General features: G+C 32.2%; 1 long non-coding RNA gene across 1 annotated transcript in view; it reads left to right on the forward strand.

The window, feature by feature from the left end:
- The window catches only part of LOC149488319 (uncharacterized), a 109,998-nt gene that overhangs the window by 89,964 nt on the left and 800 nt on the right, over positions 1–19,234 (forward strand). The gene's annotated exons all lie outside the window — the stretch shown is intronic.

The raw sequence follows: 19,234 nt of genomic DNA on the forward strand, positions 1-19,234 counted from the left end.
GACATATACAAGCGGCGCGGCGTGCCTCGGGTGCGCTATTGGCATTTTGTATCAAATAATTTTGGAAAGGCGGCGCAACCGTGGCACAACCGTGGCTTGCCGTCTCGACGCCTGTCCAAAATTCTTTCATACAAAATGTATAAGAAGGACGTGGTGCAAAACAGATTGAAGAGGCGCGCTTATGGCACGCCCGCGCCCGCGCCGCTTGTGTTTGACCCGCGCCTAAGGGTCAGCTCACACCGAGACGCGACGAGGCGCGACGCTGCGCGCACTTTTTTCATAGAGCGACTCAGAATATACTTTATTCACTACACGAAAAGATACACATTACATTGTGAGAATTCAGATTACGTTGCACCACGCAGCGCTGCGCCTCGAGGTGCCTCGCGGCGTAGCAATGTGTATCTTTTCGTGTAGTGAATAAAGTATATTCTGAGTCGCTCTATGAAAAATGTGCGCGCAGCGTCGCGCCGCGTCGCGTCTCGGTGTGAGCTGACCCTAAGGGCTTAAGAGACGAGCACGTCGTAATCTCATTGTAAGAATCTGTTTATGGTACATATAATCATAGTAATTGTATAATCTCTCTAGTCTCTATGTTAGTAACCCATAAGTTAGATTTACATACTAATCTAGGGCTTAGGACCGTTATTTGGTTCCATATTAAAAAAAGTTGTCAAATGTACCTATTATTTTTCAACCGACTTCAAAAGTTTCTCAAAGTTCTCAATTTGATTCTATAGGTGAAGATATTAATTTTTTTTTTTAAACTTGCCTGACATGTCGCCTCATTTAAAAGTAAAGTTCTGACATTTTTTTTTTGTTCATAAATATTATGTATCTAATACAACACTATGTTTTGTAGTTTCTTATTTCATATTTGATTCAATATCATTTTTAAAATTGTATTTCCTATATATTATGTATACTTTGTCTCAATCGTTTCGTTATTATAAGTAATGGCTGTAAGGAATTTATGTGAATAAAAAATAAAAATGTACTTTCATGTATTTTTTAATTATATAAAAAGATCTGTTGATCGAATGATAAGGGTGTGAACTGAATACAATCAGAATTTTTTTTATTGAATAAAAAAAAAATAATTAAAAAAAAATTCGTAGGTACTACTAATAGGTACGTACGTACGTACGTAACAGGTAGACTATAACTCCAATCTCTTTGCAGTTGATTTCAAGTACATCATCAGCCACGACAACAAACGCCTAGTACTGATAAATAATTATACGTTTTCGAAGTATGCAGGTTCAATATGGTATTGTTCAAAATATAAAAGAGGACAGTGTCCAGCTAAAGTGAAAATTGAAGATAACTTTATTGTGCAATATCGAGCTCTACATAACCACGAACCACCTTTTATAAGAAAAATGTCAGATGGACGGTATTATAAACTGTAATTAACGAAAATTTACTAAAAAAAGATAAAGAGGTATTGAAAAGTAAAAAGGTGTAGATAGGTTTTTAGCGCTCTTGGAGTAACACGTTGCAATATGGCTAATTAGCCACCATATACTTCAGTTGTCTCTTTGTCGCTCACGATAGTGTAATCATGCCATCTCACTTTCACGCATAATCGTGTGTGCATTAGTGTCCCGTTTTGCAAGATCTCTTATTGTGTTGATAACCTATCTTCATTTTTTTACTTATAGTAATTGTAAATGTGTAATCAAGAATATAAGTTGACTAAATAATTGAGTAAATTACTCTGAACTGAAAATTAACTTGTATTCAATATTTAAATCTTATATCTGCGAGAATAAAGTTATATTATTTTAAATTGAGTTACTCTTCCATTTACAATATCACAAAATTCTTCAAAGATTTTTAGATATTTGTACCTACAATACAAAATATCGCTAGACTTTGTTGTTGTGTGTATTATATAACTAGATTTCCGCCCGCGGCTTCGCCCGCGTTTTCAAAGGAAAACCCGCATAGTTCCCGTTCCCGTGGGATTTCCGGGATAAAACCTATCCTATGTGTTAATCCAAGTTACCCTCTATATGTGTGCTAAATTTCATTGTAATCGGTTCAGTAGTTTTTACGTGAAAGAGTAACAAACATCCGTACATCCATATATCCATACTTACTAACTTTCGCCTTTATAATAGTAGTAGGATATCAATATAAAAATTCTTACTACCATCTACTTGTACACAGACTATATCCTGAATCTCTTTGCAGTTGATTTCACCTATATCGTCAACAAAGCCAACAAACGCCTAGTACTGCTAAATAATTATACGTTTTCGAAGGCTAAAGGTTCAGTATGGTATTGTTCAAAATATAAAAGAGGACAGTGTCCAGCCAAACTGAAAATTGAAGATGACTACATTGTGCAATATAATACTCTACATAACCACGAACCACCTACAATGAGACAAATGTCAGATGGACGGTATTTTAAGTGTAATTGTCAAAATCTTACTAAAAAGGATAGATATTGAAAAGTAAAACGGCGAAGATAGGTTATTAGCACTCCTGGAGCAGCATGTCATCTGGAATATGGCTAATTGGCCACCATTTACTTCAGTTTTTTGTCGCTAACGATAGTGGAATCATGCCATCTCACTTTGAATCGTTTGTGCGTTAGTGTGTCGTTTTATCTTAATTTTTTATCTTATGTAAACTGTAGATATGTAATCAAGAATATCCGTTCACTAAATAATTGAATAAATTAATCTGAACAGAAAACTTGTATTAATTATTTAAATCCTAAATCTGCGAGAATAAAGTTAAAAAATAAGAGAAAGTTCCCTAAAATACTGGAGATAGCAAAATTTGCCAAAGGAAACTATCCTTTATTTTTAAATAATTATTAATAAATAAAAAGTATTTATTTATCTGTTTTTATAGATATAATGAGAAAGCATTAATTTGGGCAGGATTACATGGTAGTTATATTTTTTAGATTTCAAATACGTACTTATCCCTTCCAAAAGGAGCAAGAAGAATATACTCGTGTTCCGAGGATATACTTTCTCTCAAAACCGTTCCTCAGGAAATTGGTACTGTTCCAAACAGCACATGGGATGTAGGGCAAAGATTCATTTGGATTCTCGTGGAAGGGGCGTACGATACAATGTGGACCACATCCATGATCCACCTCTCGCCGATAGTGGTGATTATTGTAGTGGCTAATTTATAAAAACTTGGTACCTACCTATACTGTCAACTTTATTTAAAGGTGAAGATGAAGATATTCAGATCAGAAAAAATAAAAATAATGGGAGATGTATTAACTGTTTTGTCTAAGCACGTTTAACTAATGACCCTACTAAATATTTTAAACAGCAAAGATACATTACCTATAACCTACCAATGTTAATTAATTATTTTTCGTTTATTAGAATAATGTTTAATAGTGAAACAATCACGAATAAGTTACATTTAATTAATAATCCAAATCATTGCAATTACAATAAAATAGATCTATATGTAAACTATCAAAAACTATATAGACGTAGATGATACATAATATTATAATACATATATTCTGAACAAAATTATTTCAGTGTATGTATCCGATATTTTGGCAGATATGTCACAATCAGTTTTCATAATCTGACAGGCGACCCGCGACAGTTCACTTTGACAATTGACAGTCGATATTGAGGTTATGTAAATAAAACAACAAACATTAATAGTGATTAAAATTTGTATTCTGCATGTAAAAATTAATAGTTATTTACTTATATATAGCGTTAAAAGAATATTAGTCTTTTTCGTGCTTTACATGTAATCTCAAAGATATTTAGTCGAGAAACCTGTGTAATTTTCATGGTAGTGATTTGTAGTGTTCTTGGTGTGATTTCAATCTAATTCGAACTATAATTGTGGAATTTAAAAAGTCTCATTCACTAAGATCATAGTAGTGCGATATAAATGTGAGTTTAATGTAAAACTGGTAGTCTTACTAAGGTAAGTGTCCAGAATTTATTACAAATCAACTTTAAATATTGAAAATACTAGAAAACTGTACTACTTACATTGAATGTTATAGATTTAAGAGAATTCTTAAGAGAATTGAGAAAAAATTATAGTCGTTGAATATAAGTTATGTTATTTATGTCTATTCTAGCTCAAATTATATCTCTGAAATGTTTTAAGATATATCTTAAAAATATATTTTTATCTGTTATTTTCTTATGGTCTTACTAATAAAATGTTACCCATTCGCTTTGCAATGGATTTGTTATTGCAATAACCTGTCTTGTTTTTATGATTGATGTTTCATGTGAGCAAGAGCACAGCTATGGTAGATAATGGTAGAAATTTATCCATAGTTTTACTTTTTATTAGTTAGGCCGTTAGCTGTTTTAATATATTATATTATAGAAAAAATGATTGTGATATTAGTAAGAGGAAATGGGTGGATACCTGAGAGGTTGTGGTATAAAGAAAAATAATGTATTTAAATGACAACATGTAGAATAAAAAAAATTGTACTTATTGAAATTAAAATTTGTGATGAGTGAGTTATATTGTTACAATAACAATGGTGAATGATGAATCAATACAGAATCAATTAAAATCTATAGTTTTTACTCTTGAAATAACACATGGTAAATAAAGTTATAAAATAAAAATTAATAGAATTTTGCATTATTAATAGAACTTTGAAAGTATTGTATGATCTATTATTTAAATTTTTAATAACAGTAAGCTGCAATATGATCAATGAACAATATAAATAAAATTTAAAATGTAACTACTGACCCGGCAAACATTGTACTGCCTTACTTTATTACCTAAGGCTATAAAAACAGATATTGTCTGATTTTCATACATATCCAATACTAGCCGCTCCGCGCGGTTTCACCCCCGTGGCTCCTCTCCTGTTGGTCGTAGCGTGATGGTATATAGCCTATAGCCTTCCTCGATAAATGAGCTATCTAACACCGAAAGAATTTTTCAAATCGGACCAGTAGTTCCCGAGATTAGCGCGTTCAAACAAACAAACTCTTCAGCTTTATAATATTAGTATAGATGTTTTCAAACTTTCATGATAATTGGTCAAGCAATAGTTTAACTTAAAACACAACAACAGGAGGATTTTCTATGTTACATAAAAGAATGTGAAAAAAATGTTACTGTAGTACTTAAGTACTTCAAATGTTATAAATTACTAGCGGCCCGCCCCGGCTTCGCCCGTGGTACATATGAAAAATAGATGTTGGCCGATTCTCAGACTTACCCGATATGCACAGAAAATTTCATGAGAATCGGTCCACCCGTTTTGGAGGAGTATACAGACTAACATTGTGACACGAGAATTTTATATATAAGATAACACATTTAAATAAATAAATGCATGTTGTATTGTGTTTAACTAGAAAAGTAAAAAATTGTTATTGGAAAGGGTAATAAGAATTACAGGGATTAAGAAGTGTTGAAGATAATGTGGTGTTGTATTATTGTATTCAAATTTATTAAAATGACTATTGTATTTACTCTTTTATGGTAATAATCATTATATTTTTTTAAATTAAGATGTTTCTCAGTTGTTACAATTTTAATATATTTATTTTCTCTTTGTAGAGTCTAATACAAACTTGTATCATGTTTACAAATCTTTATAATTGTTTTAAGACTAAATTTTAATATGTTGATATATTTATAGATATAAATGTGTTGAACTAAAATGAATATCATACAAATTATCATGTTAAAAGTATGAATAGTTTAAATGTAAATTTATAGTTCTAACAGACGAACGGTAAGTTGTGAACGGAGAGAGTGAACAAGTGGCGACGCTTGCAGTTTGACATTGACGGCAAACTGCAAGCGTTTGACTTTTGACGACAAACTGCAAGCGTTTGACTTTTGACGGCAAACTGCAAGCGTTTGACTTTTGACGGTAAACTGCAAGCTTTTGACGTTTGACGGCATCCGTTTTTGCGTGTAGACGGCCGTCAACATATTAACTGCTGCCGCCGACGCTTCGACGACTGCCGTCAACATGTGGCGATGGCTGAAGTAGCCTCTGCCGTTCATAACTTGCCGTTCGTCTGTTAGAACTCTTAACTATATTCGTGCAACTTGCTGACATGCGCCTAAATGTTATTTTGTAAATACTATATTAATTATATGTAGACGCTGATTCATGATCTAAATTGATGTTGTTATGCAATAAATACGGTTATAATTCCACTCAAATATTCAATAGAAGCAGAATTTCAGAAGTTTATTAATTCCTGATGATCATCTTTTTATCCAGTGTTTATCTTAATACATATTTGTAAGTCTTAATATGTACATATAATCAAATTTTAATCTGAATTTTCATTGGAAAATTGCAAGTAGGTACTTGACTGTTATGTTTTTTTCTAATACCTTAAAAAATCTTTATTTTATTTTATATGAATTTGATCTCTGTATGAAAATTGATCTCATTCCAAATTTTTATTTGTAATTAAACTATGTTTTGTTTATAATTGTGATACTTATTAAAAATTGATGTTGTGGAATATAAAGTGTTTTTATTTATAAAAGGAATATCTGCTCATCAGTTTATTATGGTAAATAACTAATTATAAAATAAACCTCTAATTTTTATAACAATAACATGTACATCAGATTCATAAAAATATTGTTTTTTTGCAGAGAAAAAATATTTACAATTCACGAAAAATTATGTGACTGCAATGAAGAAAGAATTTAACGAGAAACTAGATAAATTGATGAGTCGTAAGAACAATAGTGTTTACTTCATGAACGAAAGCCGGTATCAAGAATTTATTAGAGAACTAATGGAAGTGAAGAATAAGCGAAATAAAAACTACGAGGATTATAAATTCCTTGCGAATTACGATATTTTGAATATGAACGGGATAAAAAGGCTCATACAGCCGAAAGGAGAGACGGATAGTATAAAATTTTATGTAAATACAAAAGAACTGTTTGGTGTACTGCATACAATGCATTTAATATATGACCATGCTGATAGAGATGTTATGGAAGCGAAAATTAAGACCAAATACTGTAATGTGTCGAAAGAAGTTATCAGATTATATTTGCTGTGCTGTAAACGATGCAATGGAAAATGAAATTATTTGTTAAATTATGATAGTATTACATATCTTTCATTGTCAATGGGGTGTAAATTATTTTTATTTGATTTATTTAGATCACATTTAGATTATTCATTGCTTCTTTTTGAGATGAGGTTGTGTGGAAGATATCGCTGCCTTAGCTATAAGATTTGCCTGTTTGTAATATCAATATGTATATTTTCTATATACATCGGTGTAAATTGTGTTTTTAGTCACAACTCACAACATAGTCGGTCCCTTGCCGGCGCCATAGTAAATAGAATACGAACAGTACGGCAAGTATGCCTTTTCGGTAAAATAATTAACTTCGATTCTTAATTGTTGCAAATTGGTTCATTTAATTTAATTGCATTTTATTTAATGTAGTTCATACAAGCTGTAGGTAGGTTTAATGAAATATAAATATATTTATAGAAATATAAAAACAATAAATTTAGTTGTAGTTTTATTAAAAAAAACGTGTTTATCGAGTATGTAATACCAAAAACATTTAAAGTTCATAATTTAACTCGTATAGTGGCTAACAAAGCCAGAAATACCCTTTTCTGTATTCGTGTCTCGCCTCTCGTTCGTTAAGTTAAACTTCTATTTCGTGAAAAAGAATTATCTTGTATTTGGTTTAGATGAAAGAGTTAAATGCCTTCGTAGACCTTGTACCGCACTGAATAAATAACATTTTCATTCAGTGTTGAACGAGTTTAACACCTTGTAACGATACGACATACGTAATGCACGGGGCATCTCTTACCACTTTGCGCGGTACACTGCACGCGACCAGTGTTGTGCACGTGACGAGGTAATAAGACTGTAGCCGAATATGTCGACATTCCCATATTCGGTAGCAGTAATTTATTTTTAATTTTCAGATGAGTGACTGAGTTTCAATCGCTTCAATTTTATTATAGTTCCTAATACTTACATATTATATACTTTATTATGGAGATGGGAGATCATATTCATATAAGTTTAAAGTTATAACGTAAAGTTTTGTTTAGTATGACGACGCGGTTGGCGCAGTGGTAAAGTAACTGCCTACTGAGCCGACGGTCCCGGGTTCGATCCCCGGTCAGGGCAAATATTTGTGTGATGAACTCAATTATTTGTTCTTGGGTCTGGGTGTTATTATCTATATATGTATTTATTAAATATTATATTTATCGTCGCCTAGTACCCACAACACAAGCCTTAATTGAGCTTACTGTGGGACTAGGTCGATTTGTGTAATAATGTCCTATAATATTTATTATTATTATTATTATAATATAAATAACCGAATTCTTTTTGCAGTTTCTTACGTAAAGGAGGAAAGACGACTATTAGATTTATTTGAAGAAACTTTGACCAGTGATAATGAACTCAGTTCTGATGAGGAACAATTTGATCATGTTTCACAGCAAAGTCAAGACACAAGTGATACAGAACAAGAATGGAGTGATAGTGATGGGCAAGCTTTGTCAATCAATAACCAACACGTTTATATCGGAAGAGATAAAACGACTAAATGGTCTTCACACCCGCCTCAGACTAACGATAAACCAAAGACAGAAAGTGCTATACAAAATGTCGGTGTACAGCCCTTAGCTCGAAGTGCGAACACAGAAATAGAATGTTGGAGACATTTTATAACTGATGGTATGTTAGAACATATAGTCTGCCACACGAACGCTAAGATTAAACAAAAAATATTAGCGAATTGCAAGTTAACGCGTGAAAATACAACGAAAGAAAAAGAAACTACAAAAGACGAACTGTTGGCGTTCCTGGGCTTGTTGTATTTAGCAGGTCTAAACAATTCTAAGCGACAAGATTTGCACGACTTCTGGCGTACTGATGGTACTGGTGTTGAGGTTTTTAGAAGTACCATGTCTATGCAACGCTTCTATTTTTTGCAAAGTTGTTTGCGTTTCGGAGATTCATCACCTGAAGAAGGTAAGAAAATAAAGAAAATAGATAATCTTACTCCAATAAGATGTATTTTTGAAGAATTCGTTTCAAATTGTATAAATAATTATTCTCCGAGTGAATACCTCACTATCGGTGAGAAGTTAGTACCCTTCCGCGGTAAGTGTCCATTTCGGCAATTTATACCAACGAATCAAGGTAATTATGGCATAAAAATGTATGCTATGGTTGATACAAAATATTTATATACCTATAATCTCGAAATATATTCAAGTAATAAATCTGATAAACTACAGAGTGATGAAGGTTTTGATGTTGTGGATAGATTAGTGCGGCCCGTTTCCCAAAGTAATAGACACATTACAATTGCCAATCGGTTTACGAGCATTCCTCTAGTGAAGCATCTACAAGAAAATCATAATCTTAAATCGACTGGTGCCTTACGTAAAAGCCAAAAGGAAATCCCAAAAAGCCTTTTAAAGACGCGAGGAAAGGAAGTACACGGTGCCCAGTTTGGGTTCCATAAAGATCTGACCCTTGTGTCCTACAAACCTGAGAAATCTAAAGTGGTGGTGATACTATCTTCCCGAAATAACGATCAAACCACTCGACCTACTAATAAACAGAAACCAGAAATAATTGCGTTATATGATTCTACAAAATCTAGCGTGAATGTCGTAAATGAACTCTGTACTAAATATGATGTGTCACGAAGTTGTAAACACTGGCCCCTATCAGTGTTTTATGCAGTCATGAATATAGCTGCGCTAAATAGTATGATTGTATATCGTCAAAACACCAGCTCGAAAACAAGTCCGCGTGATTTTATAAGAAAACTCGGTCTCACAATGCTAACTGGTTATCTTCAATCGAGGAAGAATGCTGAAAACATTCCCAGGGGATTACGACAAAAGATCCACGAGCATATTGGGGAGACCATGAGTTACCCTCCTCCGAAAAAAACGGGTAAAATAGTGAGATGCAAAGCCTGTCCTACATCTAAAGACAAGAAAACAAGGTATTATTGTCTTAAATGTAATAAACCCATTTGTTTACAACATGTTTACCCGGTATGCCAAAGTTGTTTTTCTTTTGATAGTGATTAATAAAATGCTATATAGTTTTAACTTTGTTTTTGTTATAGCCGAGTAGAATATTTTTTTGCACTGTAGTCTGTAGCCTACAGGTACCTACTTACCTTCATTTGTGATTATTAAATTTTATAGTTTAAGCAGCCTAATTTTATCTTCCAACAATGATACTTAATAGCCATTTTCCTATTATTTAGCAGATGAATATAGTTTATCTTAACAATTAAAACATAACCTTTACAAGCAAAATGAACCCAATAGCTTTGTGGACACGATACTTTTTATCGTTTGCAACATTTGACAATTGAGTCGAAAGCTTACAACCAATTTCACTTACAGTTAAGTTCATGTGCTCTCGGGACGGCGAGAGACTCATGAAGCTTGGCGATTTCACGTTTACACAGTTATGGCGGTCCGGGACCAAGTTGTGTTGGTCGTGCTATACGCACAACCATCATGGCTGTGAGGCCAAGGTATACACGGTGCGAAATCGACTGGTGTTCGCGAGGAACCATCATAATCATCCGCCAACTGAGTTTTTTGTATGACAATGTATTTGTTAGGTAGGTAGTCTTTATGTGGGCTACGCACATACCTGCAGCAGGGGCAATATTTGAATTGCACCATTGGCTCCTTACTTGTGATGTGTACCTATAGGCAAGCAAGGGCAATTTAGAGAAAAGCTGAAATTTCTCCGACCGCCGAAACCGAGATTGTCCCTGCGGTAGGAGTGTGTGTAGCCCTCTTTACTCTTTGAGCACAATTTTTGTAATAAATTTTTCGTGTTTTGATAGTTTTGTATAAATAAGATTTTATATTGCCTGTGCTGTGATTTAAATTATAATATTAAGAGCAGGTATTAGATTATTAAGTAGCATAATGTTTTCGGTTTTTATTACCTATCTGATGTGATATTTTTGTAACTTCGTGTTTACGTACCGTAATTGAACTTTTATTTTTTTCTACGGTTATAGTACGGTTTTCAATACTATCCAATTATCTTCTTTTAATTTTAAGTAGTTTAAAGATGTATACTGAATATTCATTTAAAAACTCAAAATTAAGAATCAGCTATTCTCATAATTATATTTAAGCATTGGGAATGATTCAAATTAAACTCGCGCAATTATTCATCTTTCTATTGATTTTTCGAAAATATATTGTACCTTTATCTTGGAAATTATAGTTTTTAACTTTTTGAAACATTCCTCCTTTTGAAGAATTTTTTATACATATAATATATATTAAGGGTAAGTTTAGTTAGTAAATCAACGAGGTGCTTTGAATGTGATATAAAACGATTTTGATCTCTTATATTTAACTTGCCGCGATATATTTTACGACAAATATTAAAGTAAGTACAAAATATAGTGACGTATAATCTCAGTATTAATGTGCTTTTTATTTTAAATATTGTTATGTATTCAAATTAAATATAATAAAAAAATGTCTATTTTTTATTTTAATTACTCTGTGGACTCGAATGGTGTTTAAAGTATTCGCCTTATAAAGGTATACAATCAGTTTTAAACAGTTAGCTCTCTATTTTAAATATTGTTATGTATTCAAATTAAATATAATAAAAAAAATGTCTTTTTTTTTATTTTAATTACTCTGTGGACTCGAATGGTTTAAAGTATTCGCCTTATAAAGGTATACAATCAGTTTAAAACAGTTAGCTCTCTATTTTAAATATTGTTATGTATTGAAATTAAATATAATAAAAAAAATGTCTATTTTTTATTTTAATTACTCTGTGGACTCGAATGGTTTAAAGTATTCGCCTTATAAAGGTATACAATCAGTTTAAAACAGTTAGCTCTCTATTTTAAATATTGTTATGTATTGAAATAAAATATAATAAAAAAAATGTCTATTTTTTATTTTAATTACTCTGTGGACTCGAATGGTTTAAAGTATTCGCCTTATAAAGGTATACAATCAGTTTAAAACATAGCTCTCAAAATTAAACAATAGCGACTAAATTTCTATTAGGTACCTATAAAACCTTGAAGGCTTGTACTAGTTCCTATGGCAAAAAACTAATGTTTTTTACATAGGTAATCCTATTTAGAGGAATGACGAAACCGTGATATTATTAGATACGATAATTCGCAAATATTCGTTCATAAAATTACATAATATAAGGAATCAGAAGTAATATTGTGTAGAGTACAAAGTATGTTATATGAAGGTATTTAAGCTATTGCATAGCTTTTATCTCAGACTTTGAGCGCGGCGACCGAATGTAAAAATTCCGTAACGAAAAAACCTAACACCCCCCACTCCAACCGGCACAGCGATGCGATGCTATGCAATAGCTTTACCGAGGCAGTCCTCGAGTGCCACACGTATTTTTTTTATATTTTGTTTAACCATAATATTACCAGTTTTGCTGCAGAACTCTCATATTTATTACCTGTAATACTATAAGTTTATAATAATTGCTTATGAACAAGCTAAACTATTCTTTACATTACAGAAAGAGCATATTTCACAAAATCTCAAAAGGGGAAGCCTCTGCTCCTATACAGGAACTACTCGTATTACAAACAGACGGTATGCAAGATGTTCGTCCGTTGGGTTTGTTCCACGCACCTGCATAAAGGCTGTAGAGCTATTGTTAAAACAAGCGGGCTAAAGATAGTCCACGTGGGAGGCCATCATAACCACGAGTTTGCTAATTTACTTCGAAATAGACGGAGTCATTGTTTCGGCGGGTTTCTGTACTAAATCTTAATTAAAACAAAAAATGACCGTGTGTGCCGAGCACACGTGTCAGAAGTGAAACTTCTTTGACAAGATTCAAAGATACCAAAATCGTCGCCTTACTGGACGTGACGGTATTGATTTTACTCTCACCGCGCCTAAAGAAGTTTCACTTCAACAATAATAATATCTAGTCGATTCGAATAAAAAGTAGATGAAAGTGATTCTTTTCCTAATAAGTATTAACTCGATTGTTTATAATTTTGTTAACTTTTTAATAAGTTTATAAGTTACGTTTGTGATTAGCATTTAAATGTTCATTTTGTTTTTAAGATTATTTACGTTTTTAAGTACTTTTTAGTGTATAACGTTTTCTTTGGTTGTAAATAAATTCAGTTCAACTATCTAAAGTGGAATATTTTACCCATACCTACTGGTTTATAGAAGTCGATTACGACTTCTATATATGTATTAACATATATAACAACATTAATTTAAAGATATTCTATTCTACCAATAATATTAATACTTATCAAATTTAATAAATTGCATTATCATTTGTTAACTTTATTTATTTTGATAAGTAAAACTATAAGTATGAAATTAAAATTTAATCACCCAAATTGTACCTTACAGTGACCTACACAATCTCTAAGAATAAAAGGACCATGATGATCGTAGATGGGTATAAATTCTCGCTACACTACGTGAGAAATGACAGGGAAAGGTGGCAGTGCAGTCGACGAAGCTATTTCGGCTGTAAAGCAGTCATACACACACATTCCGGGATACCGTTTTATAGAAATATATGTCATAATCATAATCCATGATAGAACAATTTGTTTAAAAATAGTTGGGTAAGAACTGTGTATTTGGTACTACCAAGAATAGGCATGGTGTTGTTTTTTTTAAAGTATTCAATGCACTGGGTGTTAAAGGGAATTCGTTGATCTGTTGTTCACAGTATTTTTCAGTAGTTACCCATACTTATAAGCCTTAAAGATCATTTTATAAATAATTTATTAACTATAATAATACTAAATTAAATATTATAATATTCGGTTGCGTTTGTGTTAAATAGTATTGTAATATTGAGCACAGATCACCATGAGTTTTAAAATAATATTTTGAGAAATTATAAATTATGAATCTTTGTAAATATGAGATTGTGTTTGTATAAAGAGTATATAGCCACAGCAAATTAGATTCAGAATCGTCGATCAGATCGAATAATTCGTGTAGTTTTGAAAGTTACTACAGTTATTCCTAAAGGTGTCCCGATGAATATACTAAAAGCCCCCGAGGGAGGGACACAAGCCGGCGGCGGGGGAGGGGGGGAAAGGTCTCTTTTTCAAGGTTTTTGCTTGTAACTCGAAATTTTTTTATAATATCTCTTTAGTGACTTCTACATTAATTATCTACATTAAATTTCCTATAAATTACGTCTCAACATTTTTACTGTACGATCAATACTTTAGGAGATACAGAGTATTAAAGGTAAGAAAAATAAGAAACAACATAGTTTTACAAATTTTAATTATAAAAAGAAATAACATATTTTTTTGCACGAGTATGCCGACTTATTAGTCAAATTGTGTTTCATCTTCGTCATCTTTATCACTAACATCGATAGGGGGTCCATTAGTACAAGCTCCTAGGCAGCCGTTACAGATAAGACTACACATAATGCCCGCTTTTCGGCAACTGCATTTTCCGGAACATCCACTTTTACATCGGCAAAAAATTGAATTTAACAACGCTTCAGGAGCAGGAGGATCCAAGGTCATGATTGGTTCTAAGTATCCATCGACTCTTCGCTTCCAACCCCATATTTCAGGAGGCAGTTGGTTCCCAAGCCACTCCTGTACTTGATGGAATACTCTGTATGCGTGATATTTTGCTGACCCTTTGGTAGGGGGGAGGGAAGAAAGATCCGGTTTGGGCTTGGTACAAGATTTCAGAAAAACTGTGAATCGATGTCTGTTGATCTCAGACTGAGTACAGGGCGCTCGGTATACTGCAAGAAACATTTTTTCTCCGGCTTCTGCTATAACCTCCTGAGTTGACGTTGGGTCATAAAATACAGTTACTGTTTCCTTTAGTGACGGCTTTTGATCAAAAATCTTGATAATTGATGTTTTTCCCTTCCTGTAAATAGCTGAGGTTGTATCACACCCACTGAAACTACTTCTTCCCTCCCCCCTACCAAAGGGTCAGCAAAATATCACGCCTACAGAGTATTCCATCAAGTACAGGAGTGGCTTGGGAACCAACTGCCTCCTGAAATATGGGGTTGGAAGCGAAGAGTCGATGGATACTTAGAACCAATCACGACCTTGGATCCTCCTGCTCCTGAAGCGTTGTTAAATTCAATTTTTTGCCGATGTAAAAGTGGATGTTCCGGAAAATGCAGGTGCCGAAAAGCGGGCATTATGTGTAGTCTTATCTGTAATGGCTGCCTAGGAGCTTGTACTAATGGACCCCCTATCGATGTTAGTGATAAAGATGACGAAGATGAAACACAATTTGACTAATAAGTCGGCATACTCGTGCAAAAAAAGATGTTATTTCTTTTTATAATTAAAATTTGTAAAACTATGTTGTTTCTTATTTTTCTTACCTTTAATACTCTGTATCTCCTAAAGTATTGATCGTACAGTAAAAATGTTGAGACGTAATTTATAGGAAATTTAATGTAGATAATTAATGTAGAAGTCACTAAAGAGATATTATGAAAAAAATTTCGAGTTACAAGCAAAAACCTTGAAAAAGAGACCTTTCCCCCCCTCCCCCGCCGCCGGCTTGTGTCCCTCCCTCGGGGGCTTTTAGTATATTCATCTGGACATCTTTAGGAATAACTGTAGCAACTTTCAAAACTACACGAATTATTCGATCTGAATAAATTAATTTTCCCATACTAATATGTATGTGTATATAGTTATACGGTTTTATGTGTATATTGTGATATTTAAATAAATTAATTCAGATGAACTAATATTACTTTTGTAATTACCTCTAAAAAAATTTAGTTAATAAATTTGAAACTGAACACTGCCTTTATCATTTATCTCTATTTATATTTCATGTTTAAAAAAGCTGTTTTTTTTATTAATTAAAGGTTTAATAATTTCGTTTTTTTTTCTAGGAGTGTTGCCACAATATAGTTGGTCTCGACAGGGGAACGCAATTATTATGCTAGGCGAGCACAGATTCAAAAAGCGGTCGAAACATTTAAACCAAAAACAAGAAATACATTGGGTTTGTAATAAATGCGATAAGGGTTGTAAAGCAAAGCTGACAACGCTAAACGATGCTATAATTAAGATATATAACGTTCATAAACATGACGGTTCCAGAAAGTTCAAGTGATGCTTATTTTTTGTATTCAATTATACGCTTTAGTAGCTAGTACTTAAAGTTGATAATGAAGTGATGGTTTCAACTTAGAGTTTTAACAGACGAACGGCAAGTTGTGAACGGCAGAGGCCGTTCGTCTGTTAGAACGCTTATAAAAAATTTAAATGACAATACTTCATAATGTGCTAATAAAATATTTTAATAACTGACAATTATTATTGTTATTACCCTCAATTTTTAAAAAGTTGTGAAGCTGTTGAGATATCCTAATAATTGTATTGTAATATGTGTTAAATGCTCGAATTTTTGTATTATAAATGAATAATGTAATTAAAAAAATTCCAAAGAATTACAAAAAAGACATAGGAATGTATCTAAAATATGTATATTGTATATTATTGTATATTTGTATAACTAGCATAGTAAAGTGTTATAAATAAATAAATAAAATAAATATGTAAGTACTATGTATTTATTTAATCTATCATGGTATTAAGCACATAATATGTCCTGGCTTTTAAATCCCATGTCTTCGAGTGATACTTAATGATAATATGACAAATAATACGCAAAAATCAATGTTCTTGAACTGTTTTTAAGCTTGTAAATATAGTTTTGACGAAGAAAAATATATAAAAAAATTATTATGTATCAAGTTAATGCGGGTAGTATACATATAATGTAGGTAGATGTTATGAAATACAGGAAAACCTGAGACTCAACATTTTAAATGTTAAAGACAGTATGTATTGTATTATTATTTATATGTTATGGACTCGTTTGTAAAAAGATTCTCAAACTTGTATATTTTCATCTTTGTCTTACCCCATTTTCTTTTCTTTTGATGTAAAACTTCTTTAGGCGCGTTGAGAGTAAAGTCTTCAAGGTCACGGTTTGTTTTTTTTTTTACAAAATAAATATTTTATAAAGAGCGTGTGTGAGCAAACGTGTCAGAACTGAAACTTATTTGGCAAGATTCAAAGATAACAAAATCGTTACCTTAATCCATAACGCGATGGTATTGCCATTACGAAACCTTGAAATTTTACTCGTAACGCGCATAAGGAAGATTCACTTCTAAAAGCTATGTGTAGTCGACCATCCGGCTCTATATTCTTTGAACGTATCGATATGAAGCATAGATACATTTGGTAAATCTGCTTTGTAATTAAAAAAATAATTTGGAAAATCCAAAAGTGCACGCCTCATAATTTTTTTTTAATAAATATTTATTAATTATTATTTTTGTTTATTTAATAACAATTAAACCACATCGAATCAGACCCTGAAAAATGAAAGGGTTCTATTCCTGAGCATACTCAAGCGTAAGAGAAAAAAAAAGACTCGATTAGTAAAGTATTTCGGTCGCTATCGTGTTAACAAGAAAAAGGATCCGCACATACAGACACACGGACGTCCAAGACAGAACTTTTTTAAACTGTTTTTTAACTAGTTTAAATAACAAAAATGACATCAAAAATATCATGAACGTTAAAAATAGTGTTTTTTCTTAATATGTGTGTGTATGTATTATCTTACAAGTGCAATGTATGATACATAAAGACATTTTAAGTTTGAAAAATCAGATGTTTTGCGCGAAGTGACAGTAGTACCCACCTCAACGCTTCGCTTATGAGGCGTGCAATAAATCGCTAACCGTGTATGTATAGGTACCTACCTATGTATCATCATTCATCACGATACGTGCAGGGAACTTTAACGGCCTTACTAATTAAAAGTTAAACAATGGATAAATTTCAACCATTTTCTACCATAGCTGTGTCCTGCTCTTGCTCACATGAATCGTCAATCATAAAAACAAGACAGGTTATTGCAATAACTAATCCATTGCATAGCGAATGGGTAACATTTTATTAGTAAGACCGTTAAAGTATAAGTATTAATTTTCAATTGTTTTGGGTTAAATTGTTTAAAAGCGTTTAATCAAAGTTTGTTATTATTTATGTGCAGTGTTGTTATATATATGTATTCTTATTTCTAAGTGTGCACTGTGCAATTTATATACTCGTGATGCATAATTAAAAATTGAAGTGCCTTCATGTAATTTAAAAATTGTAAAAGTCCGATTCAAAGAAAATCAATTTCATTATGAAGATTTTTGTTTTGGTAGATTTTTATTGTGTTCTAAAATTTACAAGCTATTCTAGCATTCTAATAGTTACCTAGGTTATAATTTAATATTTGTTTTTTTTGTGTAAGTAATATACCTATAATTTAAACTATGAAAAAACATGTTTACGTCTAACTATAAGAATTAATTATTTTACTTTATCAATTGTACATTTGTCGTAATATTATTTAGTTTTATCTGTATCGTGTTTTTAATCACATTATTTCTAAACAATTTGATATGTAAAGTAATTTATGTTTTATTGTAGGTAAATATTGTTAGATAATTTTTGTTATATAATCTTTCGATTCTCTTTTAGCAGTAGGTTACCATTAAACATTCCAAATAAAACCATTGTTATGTTTCATTATATTAATTTTCTTTTAGATATGATTAGTACCTATCTTAAATTAAGGCCTATTCAGATAAGAGCGGTATCCGGTACCGCCGTGGGTAGCGGTATCCCGATTGCATGCGATTATATCTCTTACGTAGTATATTATAGAGACCATTCGCGTAACGGCTACCCACGGCGATATCGGATACCGCTCTCAACTGAATAGGCCTTACTGTAAATTCTAATGATTTACCAGTTGTACCCAAATAACGTAATATAAACTTAAATTGTTGTTATACTTATAGAAATGGATTGTTAAAACGCTTATTTGTTTGAAATTAGCATAAGCGTCGATATTGACATAAAAATTAGTATTTTTTGTAAAGATGGAAATAAAAAATATTTTCTGTAATTGAGTTTTTTTTTATATTAATTATTAAGCTTTTAGAAATTGATATTGAACATGTACTGTACCATTCGTAAGAACGTTAGAAAATGGACCTGCTAAAGAATATAGACTAACTGCATAATAACATGCCGGTTGGCTTTGACTGGCCGGTTGGCTTAGTTGGTAGTACCTTGCCTTCCAAGCCAGAGATCGTGGGTTCGATTCCCACCCAGGACAAATATTTGTGTG

The sequence above is a fragment of the Colias philodice genome, chromosome 5 (genome assembly GCF_061535455.1).
Source record: "Colias philodice isolate Cphi_HAF_F1 chromosome 5, ilColPhil1 Martin Lab GWU primary, whole genome shotgun sequence".
NCBI classification, from domain to species: Eukaryota; Metazoa; Arthropoda; class Insecta; order Lepidoptera; family Pieridae; genus Colias; species Colias philodice.